This window comes from Lontra canadensis, unplaced genomic scaffold (assembly GCF_010015895.1).
Source record: "Lontra canadensis isolate GAN:19392208 unplaced genomic scaffold, GSC_riverotter_1.0 scaffold6, whole genome shotgun sequence".
Lineage (NCBI taxonomy): Eukaryota > Metazoa > Chordata > Mammalia > Carnivora > Mustelidae > Lontra > Lontra canadensis.
Genome location: NW_022631000.1, coordinates 14,291,444 through 14,311,364, shown reverse-complemented (window position 1 = coordinate 14,311,364; position 19,921 = coordinate 14,291,444). Strand labels below are relative to the sequence as shown.

The 19,921-nt window shown below is 41.8% G+C and overlaps 1 protein-coding gene across 9 annotated transcripts in view; it reads left to right on the top strand.

Moving 5' to 3' along the window:
• ZBTB20 (zinc finger and BTB domain containing 20) overlaps window positions 1-19,921 on the top strand; it is a 770,594-nt gene that overhangs the window by 730,475 nt on the left and 20,198 nt on the right. The window lies entirely within an intron of this gene.

Genomic DNA, 19,921 nt, shown 5'->3' with positions numbered 1-19,921 from the left:
GCACTTCCACCATGACTAAACTGAACCACCAAATATGGACCTCGAAAAGCCAGTAGACACAGGAAACATCCATTTTGAAATTACATAATACAAGTCAGCTTTGCATTAATTATTGGAGTCTCATTTGGCTTGGCTGAATTTCCGTCCTTCCAGTTTTTAATTTATTTTGAAGTGGTTAAAGGATAGCATAAATTTACAGAAGAAAAGAGAATGGCTTCCAAGAATTCAGAATCCACCCAGACTTCACGTAGCCAATAAGAATTCAGGTTAAAAATATTTTTTAATTAAAAAACTGCCTACAGGCTAAATTTGGAAATGGGCAGCTTAATGAGATCGTCGCCATTGAAATCACTCCATTGCTGTTTATTTTTGCTGTCTTCCCACCAATCTGGGAGTCACTTCTTCAAATTCTATTTTAAGAAAGTTGATAAATCATGTTTTGGAGCTTTTCTCTCTTTGAAGTGTAACCCAATACTTCAAAGAGAAAGGAACATGTGTGGTGACAATGGAAAAGAATGGAATAATTTTGGGGTCTGATCTGAAAAAAATATTCCTTTTGGTCTTAAGATACCCAACAAGTATTCTGAACTGCCCTCCACACAGGATGTCTAGTAACAGGCAAAGAGCTGGCATGTCCTTCTTTAGGAGGAAGAATAAGACCAAGACAGTCTTGTTTTCAAAAAAGGACTGCGTTTATCCTGTCCATGAACACAAGCATTATTAATTAGGAAACGAGAGTCTAAATCTCCTGTTGTTATTTTTCTGACAAAACAAATGTAAAACTCTGCAAAGAGGGCAAGATGTGCCCATGTCTGGAAGATTCCATTCCCTACTTACTTCATCATCCTAGTGTCATAGGTAAAGGGACAAAACCCAGGGGTTGATGTTGGGGTGAAAGGAGCTTGTTATTCTTGGTGGCTGGGCTGAATCCCTGCTCCAGGTATCGCTAGAAAATGAAACGAGAAAGAACAGGATCCAACTCTCTAGAGCCTCTGTGATTTGCACTAAGTTGCTGCTTCTGTAGACAACCCTGGGGATCAGGAGCAAGGACTGGGTTCTGTGGACCCATCATAATAGTAACATCCTTGGCCCTTCTTGCCTGGCAGTCTCCAGCCTAATAGTAATTACAGGAAGAATTGGAAAATAGCATGGCACAGTGCCCGTAGGCATGTGTGCACTGCCCCTACCTACCAGGAAGGTGGCCGGTTCCTGCGGAGAAGGGCCTGGAGCTCCTGCACGCGCACCTTCATCGCCTGGCTTTCTGCCACACCTTATGGGGAAGATTACATAGAATGGCCTTAGCCCAGAAATCCCCTGTTGCAGCAAAATGACTGTTTTGCTGAATAGAGAAGGCACCGGGCTTCACTGATTGTACTTTACCATAAGCATCCTCCAGCCAGGTCTTGGCATTCGCCTGGAATACAAGCAAGAAACTGTAGGAGCGTGATAGCTGCCGTACAGCTCAGAAGTGACCCAGAGGGAGCCAGGAGGCCGGAGCTTTCAGTGAGGTATCTGAAAGCTGTTGGAAGGAAAACAGAGCGGGAGGAGACACCTAATCTCCAGCCTCGCAGAAAGTCATTCCGATTTTACCATTAAGATGTGGACATCCTCTCTGTCCTAACCTCTTGTTGAAATCGATTATGCTTTTCTCCAAATCTATTTGGATCGTAGTTTGTCCTGATTTGAGCCTACACTTAGAAGAAAATTGTTTTTAGGAAAGATTCACAGAAATCTGTCCATTTGGAGATTGCTTGAGAGAAGACAGGAAAGAGGTTTATTTTAAGCTGTTAAATTTTTTGGATGCTCTTCTTGCATTCAAGAAGATTTTTTTTTTTTTAACTTTCAAATGTCATTCTTACCATAGATTAATTTAAAAGCCTAATTTCTTTAAGGTAAAATATTCTGTTCCTATTTAGAACTAACAGATTTGGGGCATTTAAAAATAGTGCCCTTGACTTGTTAGTCTCTTTAACTTCAGAAACATTCCACCAGTGTGTGGTGTTCCAAGCTTTCACAAGTGCCTGAATTTTTATAGCACCTTTTTATTTGTTATGTGTTTAGCAAAATTATTCTTAGTCATGCTCTAATGCCCATTTCCTGTCAGTCATTATAATTCTTCCCAATTTACGGATGAGAAGACTGAGAAAAGTGACACTTCTGTCAATGAATGACTTGCCCTGGTAGTTAACTCATTCAGATACTGAGGGATGTTTATGGATTTGCTCTCCCTGTGAGCAGCCTGATCCTCTGTTCCAAGCCCATAAACGGCATTCTTGAAAATGTGCAACCATCATATTGGTGACTGAGTTCTAAAACACAGTCGATCAGCATCCCCACAAGAGTCAGCTCTGCCTATGAGCCAGTGAGAGTGGGTAAGACGTAGTGTTGTCGCATCTGAAGGACGCAGGCCCATGTTTTAGACAAGTCTGACCCCTAAGATTTCAGCTGGCTACTTAACCTGCCCAGCGACTTCAAATTTTGCAAAAGATCCCAGTAATATCCAAACCAAGAAGGACTAGGGTTGAGAAAAGCTTCCCTTGTGAGATGGTGAGGTTAATATCTCCGTGGCGCGCCCACTGACAGTGACCTCTTAGCAACATCCCCCCATGACCTCCTTGCTTGTGGCCTCTTCACCTTTCCTAAAAACCCGGTGGTAAATGGACTCCGATGATGAGAACTCACGGCACTGGGATGAGTTGCGGGAGGCAGAGGGTACAAAAGCCCTAGGTGTTTGACAGACCGGTCCCCGCCGAGGGAACAGGCTGAGGAAGAGCTGAGCCAAGCTCTCTCTGCTCAGACGCGTGAACAGGCCCAACCCAAGTCAGCAGAGCAGATGAAGCCGTCCCTAGCTTGACAACTGCCAAGCTGTGGCACGTCACCGTCATGTGCATGCGACAGACTCGACCAGAGCGACGACTCGCGTGCTTCTTCCATTTTGTTTCCCCCCAGATAAGGCCCCGCCAAAGGGAGAAGCGATTCTCCCCGCCATGGCAGTGCTCCCGACTTTTGGCCCTAGACCCACCTATTCTGATGTCGTTGGTGGGAAGCTGATGTCCCTGGTGACTTACCTTCCGGTGTTTCGCGCTGGCCTCAGCAGGCTGTCTCATATTTCGGGTCCTTGCCAAGAGGCACTTATGCGTTAACAGTTTTTATTTATTTTTAATTTAACCTTTACACATTACCAAACTGTTGTGTGGGTGGGTTTAACTTTAGCTCCGTAGGTAGCATGACTCTGCTGGGGCTGAGCACTGTCTGAAGAGACTGCGGGCCCTTCCTTTCCCTCTCTGGCCTTCCACCTTCAGTGGTCTTCCCCCTCCCAGCCCTTCGCTTCTCCCCGCCCCTCCCCGAACCCCCATCACCAGGCCAAGTGCCCGAGATTAAAATTTTTAGTACGCTTGGTTCAGTTTGAACTTCTAAGCAATTTTTTTTTTTTAAGAGAACAAAACAAAGAGGATTTTTTATGGCCAACTCCATTAATGCCACATTAAGGCTGACATTTTAATTACCCCAAAGTCAGGAAATGCAAAGTTCAGGTTCCCACAGCAACAGAAACTGTCCCCTTGAGTGCCCACACCATAGCAGATTCTTTCTTTCCTGATTACACAACACTAGGCGTGGGGACATTGTTTGGTCTCCACATATGTGGACAGGAGCATGGTTTTTACCCTTTGTCTCTCTCCTGTAACTACAGTTGAGGATATGGGTCTTTAGCTTCCCTCCCCAGACCATCTATACATATTATCCTGGAGCGGAAGCCTGTTATGGCCCTACATGTGCACACGGACAGAATTAAAGTTGCCGTGGGAACATTAACTCTGATTTCCGGACTTCCGTGCCAGTCACATTTAAACCATAATGTTGTAATTTTTGGCATGTAATAAATGTGCATTTCATGTACACAGACAGAAAGAAGCATAAAATGTATTTTAAAGAGCAATTAATTACTAACTTTGTGATTAAAAAACATTTGGTGCATGTTCCTTCCCATTTAGCATCAGCTGCTGGTCTTAGCCAGGCCTAATAGATGACATACTGTGTCTCATCCTGTATTTCAGATGTACTTACTGTATGTTCCTGTTCTTCGAGATAATTAATTCCCTTAGTAAAGCTGTAGGGGGAAAACAAAATGGAAGGAATATGCAAGCATGTAAATAGGGTAAAGGATATTTTGAAGGAAATGATTCATTTCTGCAAATAAACCCCTTAGTCCCTGAAAAAGAGCCAGAAATCTGCTAAGTGGGTGTAGACAAAGGTTTCTGGCCACCTTAGAGCATCTGGTCCAGGACTATAGGAACAACTTGAAAGCAAATTTCCCCCTGAATTCCGGGCATGCCCGGGGTGGGGGGGTGAGTTTACGCTGTAATAATTTTGCAGGCTTCGGGCTTAAGAAGTTATTTTACTCTGTCTCCACTGTTCGGTTTACATCCAAACTGGAAAAGAAACGGTGTAGGGAATCGGGCAAAACATGGGGTTCGCGGCAGAGCCCGATTTAGAGCGTAGTGTTGTCTCTTCCTGGATTTGAATCTGATTGGCCCGTTTGTGTCGGAGAAGGACGTGTTTCAAAATAAACGTCTGAACAAGTTTGTGAGTAAAAGGAGTGGGTAGCGAGACGCTGAAGGTACAAGTGTCTAAAATCACAAATGCTTGGGCGCGACGGGAAGCTGGGTAAGGCAGCGTTTTACTGAGACGATGTGTCGCCTCAACTCCCCAGTAGCGCTTTAAGGGGGGCACGCTCGCTCCTGAACGATTTGCGGCTCCGCTCTTGCTATTAGTTCGTTCTCTCTCCCGTCACGCGCTCCTTTTTGTTCAGTTTGCTTGCGTATGGTATTTAACCTTTAAGAAAGATACTGCAGTTTTGCAGGGCTCTGATTTGCTTTCACTTGGGCTGTCTGCATGTGTGAACGTATGTCGGTGTGAGTGAAAACTGCTCAAGCAAGTTTGAAGGTCTCCTTGGCAAACTTGACTGTGCGTTCCGAAAGTTTCCAATCAGAAAGCCGATGCAGTGTAAAACCTTCCAAAAACTTCCCGAGGCACCTGTTCACACGCGAAGATGGGATTTCTGCTGGAGGTGCTCAGAAGGCAGTGTTTATAACCGAAGATCTCTGTTTGGAGTGCCAAAAAATGAAAAACATTTTGGCCCCCAGAAAACCTCCGAAAATGTTCAAAACGTATAATCAAACAAAAGCTTCATTTGGATTCAAATGCGTGTGTCTCAGCAGATGTGTCTAAACTCACTGGAATCCCACAGGAGCAGCTGAACTGGGTTTGGGTATGTCTTGATAACCGAGAGTTATTCTTAGGCTTTGAAAGGACAAAAATGGTCCATCTGTGAAGAACCGTAATAGAGACATGGCAAAAAACAGCATCCTCTGAAAGAGTTTATTTATGGAATTTAGGACAAGTTGGACAATCCTGAAAACATTTTGGGGTCACACTAATTTGCAGAAGAAACATAATCAGAATGGGCTGGGATGAGCAACCACAGAGAGCTATTATCCTATGGCTTTGCTATTAATTTTCTACTAGATTCCACATCGGTTTAACAGTAAATAGAACATCTTTGGTATAACTGAGTGTTCTCATTGTCCCCAGAGTGCCCCACATCCCTCTTTATTCTACTTCCTATAAAGAATGACATATTTACCTCTTCATAGCTAACAGTTTCAACTATCTTTCTGCAGTGTCGTTAGCCAGGTAGACCTCTTACCTATTAAGTGTGGATTCATTCCTTTAAAGACAGTCTTGCCCTTTATAAACAGTCACCTTTCTGCCTCTGAGTTAATTGATACATAATCTCTTTGGAATTATTTTTGTTATCTTTGATGCCCTCTTATTTAGAGGTTTCAGTTCTTAGTCCAGCCCTCATGCATCAGAAGTCCAGTTAATGTCTTTATTGGCCCAAATTCCTAGAGCCACTACTTAGCATGTCTGGGGACACATTTATTGTTAAAAGTCTTCCTGAAGTTTCATGTCACAGTCTACCTCTTTTTATAAAATTCTCCATCCTTTTATCACAACTCATTCTGTCCCTACACTGCTAATTTTACTGGATGTCTTCCGTGCTCCCTTCATGCAATAATTTCTAATAGTCCCGCTTCTCATTTATGCACGCATTCCTTCTTCTAGTCGTTCATCAAATGCTACTGAGCCCCTGCTTCTATGCCAAGTCCTCAGTGAGCCCTGGGGTGAAGACACTAACAAGATGCCGTCCCCCCACTTTAGGAGCTCAGTGTTCGCAAATGCCTGGCTAAAACTAGAAACCTATGAAGGGAGATGTACAAATACAGTATTAACGTGTTCCTGAGGAGGGGCCCTGAAGCGGTGGGAAGGGGACTTTAGACCTGGATCATGAAAGAGCAGGTATGTGTAAGGTAAAAGAGGAAGGGAATGGCATTCCAGGCAGACGAACGGAAGCAAAGCCACAGAAACCGAAAAAAAAAAAAAAAAAAAAAAAAAAAAAAAAGCAGGATGTTTTCAGAAAACGGAGCAGTTCAGTTACAATACTCAGACCTTCTTAGGTTTCACCTCATTTTAATATAAACCAATGGGGCACTTTATATTTGGGTAATATTGCCTGTCATTAAAATTCAACTGGGCTGAATTGCCTATCCTTTCTAGAGACATTTCCTTCCCAATTAAAAAATAAAGCAAGACACCCATTTATTTTCTAATAAGCAAAAGTGCCCTCTTTCATTCAGTCAGTAGATGTAAGAAAGTATTGAGGAACCTAGTAATAATTTATTGATGAACAGATTTCAAAATAACTTTTCTTATTGATAAAGAGTCATTCTCGGAGCCGCAGAGTCACCTATTAAGTGTCACGCTAGAACTCTGTCACTGACTTGCGGTCTCCCCAGTTCTAGCAATCTGTCCTCTTTTAAAATCCTCCCAGGTCCCTTGGCAAATCTGGTCTCGTGACCCACTGCTTCAAGCTACTCCATGCCATGTTGCTCTCCCAAATATTGCATGTAGGTGCCTATAATTGTCCACATATAATTGTTAAGACTTACTGCTGGTTTTCAGGGCCCTGGTCTTCATCTTGCCATCCCATATCTTGAGAGAATACATCTTTAATTCTTATCTGCAGCAGCTGTTGACAGTTTCATATGTGCTTTCTCCACGCGTGGCAAGTTTCATTATATAAAATTAGTGTTCCTCCGTATCTGTCAGGGATTCTCACATTCTGACTTAAAAAACAAAAATTGCCCTCAGAGAGGGAGCATTTAGGATCAGTTGAGAGTGTGCATGAAGACTCTGGGAATTCCTTGCTTTGAGAAATTTCAAGTCAAATCCTTCCACCAATCACCTCACATCAAGTAGTACCACAGTCAGCTCAACCCCCCTGTTGAAACTTAGCTGAATAAGCACTTTTTGCTTTTCTCCTGCCTCTGTATCCTTTGTTCTCTCTCAGAATGTGTACCAGTGAGTCCTTTTTATCAGCACTGGAAGAGATGGAAGGTGATCTAAATCCACTATTATTCAGATGAGGAAACAGGCCCACAGAAGGCAAATGTCCTACCAAGAGGTTTCCATGTAGTAAGTCAAAGAGCCAAAAACAGAACCCTTCCCTTCTCCCACCATACTATGCTGCCTGCTACCCAGGAGAACTTAATGTTTTTCTGAACAGGAAGAGAGTCAAGACTGTTCATCTACCAATTTACTGAATGCTTTCAGTGTGGAGGACCAGGACTACGTATTGTGTAGGATGCGGTTTTATAAACTAGAGCCCTATGTACAGAGATTTGGACTCTCATAGAGAAGATCAGGTACCTTCACAAACAGCTACCTTGCAGAGTGGTTAAAGATATGTCCTATACACCTGGATTCACCAGAGCATTGATTCATTCACTTGGCAAGAGTGTGTAAGGTATATCTTATGTGCCTGGCCCTACACGGACTTCTATAGGCATACAAAGGTAGAGACAACCAGACCTTGTCACCAAGAATCTTAAAACTTAGTGCGTGTCCTCAAATCACCATTATCTGAGATAGAAGTTAGAAAGTTCATAAAGTTTATAGTAATATCCAGTTCAGTTTATCAGGAAAGGTTCCATTTGAGCTCTCTTGAAAAATGAATAGAATTTCTTTCGAAATAAGGCATGAGCGTAAGGGATAAGGAGTCTTCATTTTGGTGTAAAGCGTGGGTGGGTTTTAAGTAGGAACAGCCATGCTCAACACTTTGCTGTAAGAAGCTCCAATTTAGCAGCAAGGGTGTGGAACATGCATAGATGTGGGAAGGGGTGGTTGGGGTAGGAGAGAGCCTGAGAAGCTTTGTCAGTAGTTCAGACTTTGGGTGACTGGAAGGGGGCTAGTGATGAACCAGGTTCAACAGACTTTATGGATGAGGGTCGACAGCTTTAACAACTGATTGAGTGTTAGTTAGTTAGTTAGTTAGTTAGGGGTGATCAAAGGAGCTAACTCCAAGATGTCAGAAAGAGGAGACGAGAGGAAATGTTTAGAGGAGTAGAATACAATTCAGTTTTAAATGACACTGAGAATGAGACACGAGGGGTAGACCCAATGGAGACAATTAACATAAAGTCACAAATAGGTCATGGAGCACAGCAAGAAGATTTGAAATTAGGGCCAGCGAATGCTTTCACCAAGGGGCCAAACCTGATGCCATGAATATGGGAGTAAGTTCAAAGAAGACTTTGTGGAGAGAAAAAAGAGAAAATAGAATACTTGCAGGGAGTGGTAAGGAAGAGAATGAGGAACGAGCAAAGGAGGAGAAGAAAAGAAGGTCTGAGATACAGGAGGAACAGCAGAATAATCCCGAAGGACCCTTGGGGAGAAGGGTCAGCAGTGCTGGGTGCTGCAGACACCAAGGATTGGTGGCTTCCTGGTGGCTGTTAAGACAGCAGAGCCAGCTGCATCACAAAAACACCATAAAAGGGGGTTCGACAGCAAAGAGAAGATGAATGAGAAAGCCAACAGCTCGGCACTACTTTTTCAAGAGGTTTAATACTTTACAAAGAAATAATGAACAGGTAATACAAAAGCAGGGTAGGGAATATTTTTATGATGTGAGAGTCTCAAGCCTATTTATAGACTAAAGAATAAAAACCAGTGTTAAGGGAGACTCTGCAATTAAATAGGTGAGGTGAGAGAGAATTAGATCTTCCGTGTATACAGCAATTGAAATGATAAATATGTGAAAAAGAAATGTGAAGTCACTACCCAAGCCCAACTAATCAGTGATTATATTAGTTCTTTCTCTACTCCTCTCCAGCATGGCTTTCTCTTTCTTTTAGCTGATAAGAATGAATGCTCTGTAAGAATTGTGTGTGTCTTCTTCAGATGGCTTCACAAATATTCACTCATCCTTAGTAATCTCTAAGCATTAGCCAGAGGACAGGTACCATACACTTTGAGCCCTAAAATTTTCCCCCAGAATTTTAAAACAACTTCTCTTAAAGAGTAATCTTTTATCACATTCTGAGAAATTCTTTTATGATAGGTTCAATTCAAGTAGCTCTGTATTACTAACAACAGAATTATGTGTTGTTCTCATGTAATTCTTCATTGTCACAGGACATCAAGTTCACTATTTTGTGGAAGTTTTTAAAAACTTCTTATTTGGTCTGTATTGTTCTCTTTGATGGCTGAAGACATCCCTTAAGGCCACTCTCCCATGGACACACAGTATCTGCAATTACTTCTTCTTCGTGTTCTGGAACCATCTAAATCAAATGCTACTTTCCTCTGCTATTAAATTACTTCTAAACAAATAAGAAAATTATTTTATCACTACTAGGAATTATATAAACAACCACATGGAATAACTGTGAATATGAGTCTTTGTCATTTCACAAGGAAGAATCAATTCATAGTTAGTGCCAAAATGGACTTTGAGCTTCCCCTTTACTGTCCAACTCCAAAAAAGAGTTCTTCCCACTCATTTGTCTTCAGTGCTTTTAACTAGGTCCATGGTACTGGTTTTATACCAAAATCTCATGCAGTATTCAACCAGGCATACATGATTTTTAAGAGTGCCTGGCATGGCATGAAGAACACCACATGAATAATTGCAAGAAGTGAAATTAACTTTGTCATTAATTTTTTGGTAATCATTTTCTTTTCTGTATAATCACTTATTGTCTCTTTGCCTTGACTGGGTACTTAGATATAAAGGAGACAGTAGAAGAAAGATATATATTCACTTGAGCTACAGAGCATAATTCCATGTCTCACAGAAAATACACATGCAAATTCTGAACTTCAACCATCAGCTGTTAACTCCAGGGAAAAGGATGCATAGCCTTTCCTCGGGGAGATATTGTAGGTCTCCACATGCAGGAAGGGCTGGTTAGGAATTTTCCCCCCAATTTTAAGAAAACCCCCAGAAATCTGATTTATTCCATTTTATTCCTGACCTAAGTGTCCTGGAGGAGTGGTTGGATCCTGGGTTTCTGAAGTAGACATTAATCATGGGTTAACATGCTGAGAGACGCTCCAAGCAGACCTGGGCACTGTCCTTGGGCAGTGATCCAGGCAGAGGCTTCATGCAGAGGCTACCCTCTCCCTCCAGAAGGACTCCTCTAGAAGAGGAAATGTTGGCCTGGAGGCTTGGTATTATGGTACCATGACCAGACCTCCCTCTCAGAGTCTGTGAACCTCCTAAGAAGATACACTCACATGTGTGCTTGCCTATGTTGGTATTTTTCTGGGACAGTGTGTAGCTTTCTTTAGGCTGGGGTCAGAGGACAAAAAGAAGGAGAGAGCCACTTCCCCCATGGTATATCCCAAACAGAATCTGCATGCTCAAACCTGACCCCCAAAAGTAAACTCAGAAGCAAGTCCGATGTGAGCACCCAAATGTGGACTGGTTCCTAAAGCTCTTTCAAGTCCCTTCAAGATGCCTGCGGGCAGAGGCAAGTATAATAACAGACTTCTAAAGCTACTTCTTCAATCTCTGATCATGGAATAGATTTGGACCATGTGTTGCTGAGAAAATGTGTTCTCACCCCCACAGTCTACATATGTGTGCTTTTTAATGTGAACTTTAGCCTGTGAATGCATTTTACATGTCTTTACCTAACCTCCCTATATTTCCATTTTTTCTTGTGCATAATGAGAATGCAAATAGTATCTGTCTCCTGGGGTTTATTATAAGGATGAGATGGAACGCTATATGGAAAGCTCCTAAAACAGCACCAGAAGGACAGCCAACACTCAGTGATCCTGAGCATTAGCTCTGGTTTAAATGTTTTAAATTATTAAGTAAATATGTACTAAAATTGATGCAACATAAATGATGTATGTCACAGTAGCAGAGCCCACATCCTCCCCCCCCCCCCGCCCCCCCCCCCCCCACCCCGCCCCGAGAGTGACTAAAAGGAGGCCCGGATCTGTAGGAGAGTACATGGGACAGGAACCCTCCTCACTTCAAGAAAAAGCCAGTGCCCCCCTCCTTACCCTTTCTCGGATTCAGGCGCAGGTAGACTGAGAAGCCTCTCCATTACCTTTTTGCCTTCCTTCACTCCCTCATTTATCTTGGTTTGGTTTTTGTCCTAAAATTGGTAGAGGACTAATATTTACTAAGCATCCACTGTGTGTCAAGTACTATCATTTTTACAAAATGTTCCATTTTAGAGATAATGAAACTGTAGCTCAAACAAGTTAAAAAAACCTTTCTGACTTTTTTCTTCTTAGTATAGGGAAGGCTTAGAGTATTATTTATATGATGCATCAGTAAGATGGTATTGACCTATTAAATTCCTTCTTGTCCTCAAGTGCATTCCAGTCAATGAGAGATTTTCGAATTATAGGGAAGGGATCTGTGCGCTGTCTTAGCTCAGGGTACATCTTCGTAGAAGCTGGACCTGGCTGTGCTGTGTATCCTCCTTCCACAGAGTCATTTCCCGGCACTGACAGCTGAAAGGGCCAAAAGAGCAGGTCCTGAGAATGGGCAGACGCTGTGCTGCCACATCCCAGGGCCCTTCTCCAAAGAGACCTTCTTACCCCAAAGAGACACATCTTTCATCCTTCCAAAAGACAGTCTGTCTGATGGCTTCAGAGTATTTTGAAATAATTGGAAATAGAGGCAAAGTTAGAAGAGTAAATGTGTTTCGCTGCAGAGAAAGATTGCTCTGAATCGCCCAGCTCACTCACCTTCTTCCGTTCCGAAGCAGTTTTCAGGAGTTGAAAAAATAAAAATATTCTTAAGAAATTCAGTAAGACTTGCTGGCTCCTTACACCAAGTAAGCCCTTCCTTTCCCTCTGGTGCCCACATAGTTTTTGGTAATGGAGATCATTTTGGACATTTGCTACTCCAGAGCATTTTGAGTATAGCATTCCAGGGACATGTGGGTGTGGAATTTGAGCTGTAAGTCTCTTAGTAAGAGTTGCAGATCAAATGCTAAACTAGACTGTATGAGGTCTCTATAAGTCCCAAGTCAGAGCTTTAAAACAATGACGTACTGAGTTGTGATTTCTGTATCTCGTATGCAGTATTCCTTAAGTTGTATGTTGATGCCTAATCAGCAGACTCCTAAGACACCAATTAGATGGTACGATATTTACAGAGAAAATATATGTGTAGCTTGAAGTAACAATCCCTCAAGGTTGCAGTCCCACCAAAAGAAAAAGGAAAAGAAAACAGTTAGCAGTTGTGATATGAACTCTCAACATTGTAGCCAAGAAATGAACAAAGATAACGATAGAAAAAGAGGGAGTCACTACAGAACATCTTAGTTAGAGGAGACTGGAGCTTCAAGAAATATGTTTGAGAAAGATTCAGAAGAAATTGTAGGTAAGACAAATCATCCCTCTTCCTCGAATAACATGCTGCAAGTTAAATTATTAAATGCTTATTTGGACCAAGCGAAGAACTGGTGAGGGCAGAAATCCTCTCTTGTTCGCTGCTGGATCCTTAGCTGCTAGCAGAGTGCTTGGCCGGAGCAGGTGCTCAGCAAATAGTTGTTGAATGAATGAACGTGGTGGGGAAGAGCGGAGCAAAAGGAAGGGTAGACCCTGTTTTTGAGCATTCTGCCCATGGGTGAAAGTGTAAGTACGGATTTCTTGCTGTTTTTTTTTCCCTTCAGAAGACCTACAAAACAAAGTGCATCGTAGATACCCTCTGGTTTTTATGCTGGGAAAACAGAATGGTTTTCTGTTGGATGTAGGCTGCTACATGTTTTGATTCTAGTAACAATATGGCAGGGTTAAGGTCAAGTTTGTAGTATAATCTGGTGCCTGTTTTTGATAGATATCATGAAAATAGATACTTATTTTCAAGATGCTCAAACAGATGATTAGGCGAAAGCTCCAGCAAACCTTGAAACAAGAAAAAGGAAAGGTTTTTCCCACTCCCACCTCCCATTACCGTACCATCCTGCAGAGTTTTCTGTGACCCCACACCCTCCTCCTCGTTTCACCTTTTCCTCCTGGCCTAATCCTTGTCTAGGGGACACAGCGTGTGCTGTCAGTCGAGCAAGGAGGCCATTCTTGGGAAATCTACCCCCCACGCAGTGCTCCCCAGCTCCTCTCATGGGACTGGCGTGATTTGATCAACAGCAGGCAGAGCTGGCCCAGGGAAACAAGAGCTTGGCTTAGAATCCCAGTGCCCTCCTGCTGGAAGGGCCCTCAAGAGAGTTCTTCCCACCCATCCTCCCTCAACTGGCTGGACACTAGAAGAATGTGCAGGAAAACAGACTCCTGGCTGAATGAATAGAGGATTAAATGAATGAGAGATGAGTTCACTCCTCTAGAGTCTCCACCAAAGAAAGCTAACTTTGAAGCCACTCTGTTCTCCATGGCACGATTTTGTATATACTCAGCTTTGGAATATGGTTGCCATCTGTGGCCAGTGCATTGGACTAAGGAAGCACTGGGGTGAGTAGGAGGGGGCCAGGAGGGAAGAGAAAGCGTCATTTAAAACGCGCTGATGATTTCCTTTGTGTTGGAGTCTAGGTTTCAGAACTTCAGTCTTATACTTCAAGAACAAAACACCGGTGAGCCTTAGACCACACCAGGCGCCGGTACATCAGATAAAACCTGAGCTGTGTGGTGTTCAGCCACTGAGCCTCAAGAAGTTTTGAAAGTGAAATTAAAGGAGCAAACTGGGGAAACTCAAAGGAGTAAAGGCGTAGGGGAAAACACGATCAGGAGGGCTCTGCAGATATGTGTCTTTGGGGTTACAGTAGTTCAAAAATGAATCTACTAATTAAAGAGTTGGGAAATGCTAGAAATCCCAGGAATTTAAGAATCTTTAGAAGAAATGAGATACTTCTTCATACACTCTGCGTCCATTGTGATCCTTTAGTAGAATCTCAGGGTGCAAGTAGTCTGGCTATTGTGCATTGTTGAGCGTTTAAACGGTTGATGGAGAGTTACAGACAGCTGTATGAGAGGCATGGGCAGGTGGTCTTTTAAAAACAGAAAAAAGCTATAAAGCAAAGCCAATAAGACCAGAGAACACCTCTGAAAGGCAGTAAAGAGCTCACAAGGCTTCCTAGTCTCCCTGATCTTATCTGTATAAATTGTTGGTGATGGCACAGAATCGTACGGATGATTTATATACTAAAACGACATGCCAGAGAATAATAATTAAGCTGAGGCTATACACTTGAGGAGAAAATGATTGCAGCAGAGTTCACTGTACTTTTGAAAAAGGTTAGCTAGTGGATTACGTCCAACAGCGGAAGGCAAGTATTGTTACATGTTTAGCAGTAGTGTCTGTATCTCAAGAAATTTACAGGGTAGGGAGATGGAAATCCTTTTGGCCTTGCAGAGAAAGAATCTAATCGGGGATATATGTAATAGAAGTTTAGAAGCATTGACAATCCTAGGCATGCACAAATCCCTTTACAGAGCACAAAGTCATGTCCCACTCTGGTGCCTTAGAGTCGTTGAGTCAGTAAACATTTGTTGGCTACATGTGCTCTAGTCTTGATTTGCTGCCTTCTGCCATCAGGGACGAGACACACGACTGTCACTCAAGGACAGTTAGAATATTAGTACTGCCCTGAAATCTATCAGGTATAGTTTCTTTTCCTAGGAACCCTACATGCCTCCATATTTTGTTTTATTTCCCCTACCACATCCCGGTGAAGCAAAAGCATCTTCATTTTACAGGTGGGATAACTGGCCGACAAAGAAATAATTTAAATCTTTGTCTTTAAATTTGAAATGTTTCCTAATCATTATGTGACCCTGTTCAACGTACTGTTTTTCCTCATTATTGTAAGTTTCCAGGAAAAGGACATATTTTATCTTTCTCATTATTATTTTTAATTGGTTTTCAGAGAAGTTGAGATAAAAACAGAATCTAACAAATATCCCATGGAGATATTTGGTGTTCTCTTTTCTTTTAAAGAATAAATTAAGACCTTCTCTGCTCCTCTCTCCAGGCTCTCCACGCAGATACTCAAAATCCCATGCCAATTTCAAACAAATAAGAGCTCGTTCTAATAGCTGGATCATAGTCCCCTCTGTTGAGGAAATGGCCTTGCAAATTCCGTCTAGAACCTGCAAGTTACTTTGGTTATAAACCATACCAATTTTACCTGAGCATTTATAAACTACCAATATCTGACCTGGCTCTAAATTCAGTAATAAATTTCTATCCATTATGTGAAAGGCCAAAGAGAAACACAGTGTCTTTTATTCCCTCTGGTGACCTACAATAAAAAGCATATATTTACTTATTTACTTTGTAAATGAGGACACCCAGTGGCCACCAAGTGAAAATATTCTAAACAATCTCCCTCCGACACTGTTGATGCAAAAATAATACCCAGTTATCAAAGCTTATTGATAGATATCTCTGTAATATGTGTGAGCAAGCAGTTTAACTTAGGGAAGCTAAGAGCGGTAGGAGTTTGGCCTGATCATTTTTATATCCCTTCAGAGCTTGGTTGTCTCTTCATACTCTGGGTTGTAAGGTATTGGCTCTGCTTTGAGCTCCACTGACTCCTCAGAGGACAGGAAGACCTAATGAGCTGCCTCTTGGGCAGAAATGGAATCCAGGAGTGGGGACACTAAGGCCTGTATCAGAAACCATAAGTGAATGGGCACAGAATGTGAGAAACTTCGTGAACACCTGAAAAACCAAATGCCTTAGACCTTAAATTCATGCTGAAAATAGAACTATGGCTATTCCTTGAGGAGAGGTAGTAGATAGTAAAGGAGAGGGGGAAGAGCATCACACAAAACTGCAGAGACAGAAAGACCCCCCAGGACTATCACATACAGACATAGCTCAGAGAAAAGGTGCCACCGGAAGTTCCCAGCTACACTGGCAGCATGTTTGGGAAGTTAGCGGAGACCTGCCCTGACAAATACTCAGTTAGGACCTCCTCGATGTAAGGAAACGTGTTGGGCAGTGTGAAGGGTCCAGTAATTTGCAGTTGTAGCTGTAGTTGTAGCAAGGTAAAGAACTAGCCTGAGGAAAGCTGAGAGTCGGGCCACCTCAGTGTAACTCCAAAGCACCAGCCCCACCCTCTTCACCCTAGAAAGGGCCTAGCTTAATTGTCCTCAGAGGGCCTAGATTCCAAAAACAAAGCCCTCCGTCTTAGGGCTTTGTCTCGAAGGCTTAACTTCTGATTTGGACTCTGAGGCCACAACTTCCTGAGGCAAGGGAGCCCAGAACTGTGTACAAGCTTAGCCTTTCTTAATTGCCTATTGTTAGGAAAGTTTTTTCATTTAGTGGGGGCTGGGGGACACCAAAACAGACATTGATGTTTCACTCGCTTACCTCACCAGCCGGTTGGCACTAAGGAAAGAGAGAACTCAGGATGGACTCCAGCAATCAAAGGCTCCACAGAGAAAGAACTTTGAATAGGATTTTCAGTGGTACATAAGGTTTAGTAAGTAGGGAAAGCACAATTATTTCAGTACTTGGGACAAATTCAGCAGAAGAAGAGAATTAAGAACAAATGCAATACATGCAAAGGATGGCAAAATGTCCGACTTCTTACATTGGTGCAGAGATTTTATTTGGGAAAGTGAGAAAATAAGATCAAACCAGTGAAGTAAGATGAGATCATTAAAATGTTACCTATAGCTAGAGAAGACTCTCTTAACAGCTTAATATCCTTGCTCTTATGACATGTAAATAATATAAAAATATTATATGAAAGGACATATAAGAATACAATAAAAATTAAATATATTATTCCTTAGTAGAATAATTATGAAGTATGCCTTCTACTTCATTTACTTATCAGTGTCTCCCAAGGTTTTGAGTTCCAGCATTTATCTAGGATCTTCTTCATCTTAGCATGAGCCCAAAGGACTTTCGTGTTATTCTTTCTTAAGGAAATCCTGAGCCTGGTTTTATAATGGATCACCCTAGGTGGGCTGTTGAGATGTAGTTTCAGCTACTTGTCTTAAACTAGCCCACATCAAACCGCCTCTGTGCCTCTCACTTAACTCATAATCCAGCAAAACAAATTTACCTTTTCCCCTGGCTTTTTCTTATTGCTTTGAGATAGAAGGACTTAATTTTTTCAGTAAAACCATCTAGCCACCCTCTGTAGAGAAATAGCATAGCCCCCTTCTACCGACAAACTATGCTTGAAAACCAGTTGTCACATCGGAAGAAACTTATTTTTTCTAGCAAGACATAAGCGAAGAGAACACTTGAGCGTAAATCTTGAGATCTGCTTCAAAAGCAGTTTCAAAATATTGCAACAACTGAGGACCAAAGGAAGTTCAGTGGCTTGGGGAAAAGCTCTGTGATTATTTTAGTAAAACAGCTTCTTAAAATGACACGATGGGGTTCTGTTTTCTCACTCGTTGGAGTTCAGATAAAAGTTTCCCCAAAGTTGAAAAATTAATTTCTTACATAACTATACTCTAACACCAGTTGATATTTTCCAAAGGAATGCCCTTCCTGGGAGTTACACTAGATCTTTGAACTCACTAAAGATAAAACTTCATTTTTCCTTTAAAATGAGTATATGATGATCTAGAGATCAAAAGAACAGATTAGTAAGAAGATGCTGGTTTTCATATAAACAATTTTTAAAGGTATAATTTCCTTTCAAGCAGAAAAAAAGGACCTAACTTATTAACTGCACATTTGAATATAAAGATCCTTCTTTAAGGCCTATCCAAAGCCAAGTTCAAACTGCATACTTTCACTGCGAATTTAAGTAGATCCCTTTGTTCATTTTTGTATCCCACCCACGGATGCAGCATCTCTGTGTTTTTGTTCCCCAGATTTAGTGAACAAAAGAAAAGGTTACAATAGTGCAGCAGCTAAATTTGTAAGGAAAGAGCTTTATAAAAAAAAAAAAAAAATCAAACTCCTAAAAGGTGTCTTGAAAGGTTTATGATATAAGAGGATTTAAAGGCATCAACCTCAGATTTCACTGACTTTCCTCCTTAGTCCCAGCAGGTCCTCCCTCCTCAAGAAGAAGCCATTTCGTTTCAGCTTCGGAATGAGGGCATAGGTGTCTTTCAGAATGTTGTCTAGATTTATAGCTGTCCAATGCCTTTGTTCCCAGAGTTAAAACTTAGCTTTCACAAGCTGTACTACAAGAGAATAAAGAAGGTGTTTGAACGTTCAGTGTTCTATGCCACTGGAATCAGATGCCTAAAGTACAGAAATTCATAAAGTGTGTAGCTTGATAATACCAGAAGCCAAAGTTTTAACTTACATTTAGAATGGGTTCCATAACGTTGATGTTCAATTACTTCCTGATTGTTTGATTATATCCTCACCTGATAACTAAAAGGATTTCAGTTAGCTTAAAAGGATACTCAGTACATTAGCAAATATGGAGGAAAATGTACTTTTACATAACTATAAAAAAGAAATCAGGGGTGAAGTAAAATAAGGAATTGACACTCGAATGAGGCTGGGGGTAAATTTGACTTAGAAAAGCATACCATGAGGTCCCATATCATTGTGAAATGTGAAAATGCGACCTAAATTTTGATTCTGAACTACAGGTATGATTTTCACAGGGTCCACAAAGATAAAAGTAGAATCAACTTTTCCTGGGCACCGAGGTCTGAGAGAAGCTGATTGATTAATGTATGTTTCAAATATCAAAGGTCCTTATGGATGAATTTCTTCCACTGTTTGAGATTTCAGATCACCTATGGCCTTATGGATCCATTTACATGAGGGTATTCTCAGTAAATGTTTCACTCATAAGTTGGTGAAAATTCAAATGACCCAAACAGCTTCATGTATCAATCCATTATATTTGTAATGTTAGATGCATAATCAGGCATTTCTCAGTCCCTTCTTGGAGGTAACAGCAGCATGAATGTGGAGTCAAGCAAACCAAAGGCCTGGGCTGTCTGAGGGAAACTGTGAAAGCCTTCAGAGCCAAGTAAAAGGGCTTCCCTGGGACTTTTCCTTTGGCCCTGAACGTCCCACCAGTATTATCAGTCTTTTCCTATCCTGCAGACAAAATGTAAAGCTCTTACTTTTTGGTAGAGTGAAGAGAGAGGAAGGAATGGAGGCTTAGTCCGGATTTGGGGATAGGCCTGAAGATCACAGGGCCAATGTGTTCCTACTTCACAGTTTTGCCCCCATGTTCCCTGTACTTGAAGCTGAGGAAAACTTAATGGTGTAGCAGAAGGAAAGAAGGAGGGATGGAGGATGGGAAGGAAGGGAGAGGGAAGGAGAGGAGAGAGGGTAGGGAGGAAAGAAGAGAGGGAAAGAGAAAAACAAAGACAGAAAAGCTGACCACCAGTTTGAAATACTACAGACTTGCAGGTGAAGTCTAATATTTTGGCTAGATAGCTTTAAAAAAAAAAAGAAAAAAAGAAGAAAAGTGCAGGTTAAGTTTATGTTTATTCATACCACAGTATCTCATTTTTCACAGCGAAAAACCATTAAAGGATGTTTCCTAGTTCATCCGTGGCTTTGTGTTAACCGTTGAAAGGGACCCACCTGCTTAAAGACTGTGTTTGGCCCCAGCAACTGTCAAACTATCCAACTCTGTGACCTTCCTCC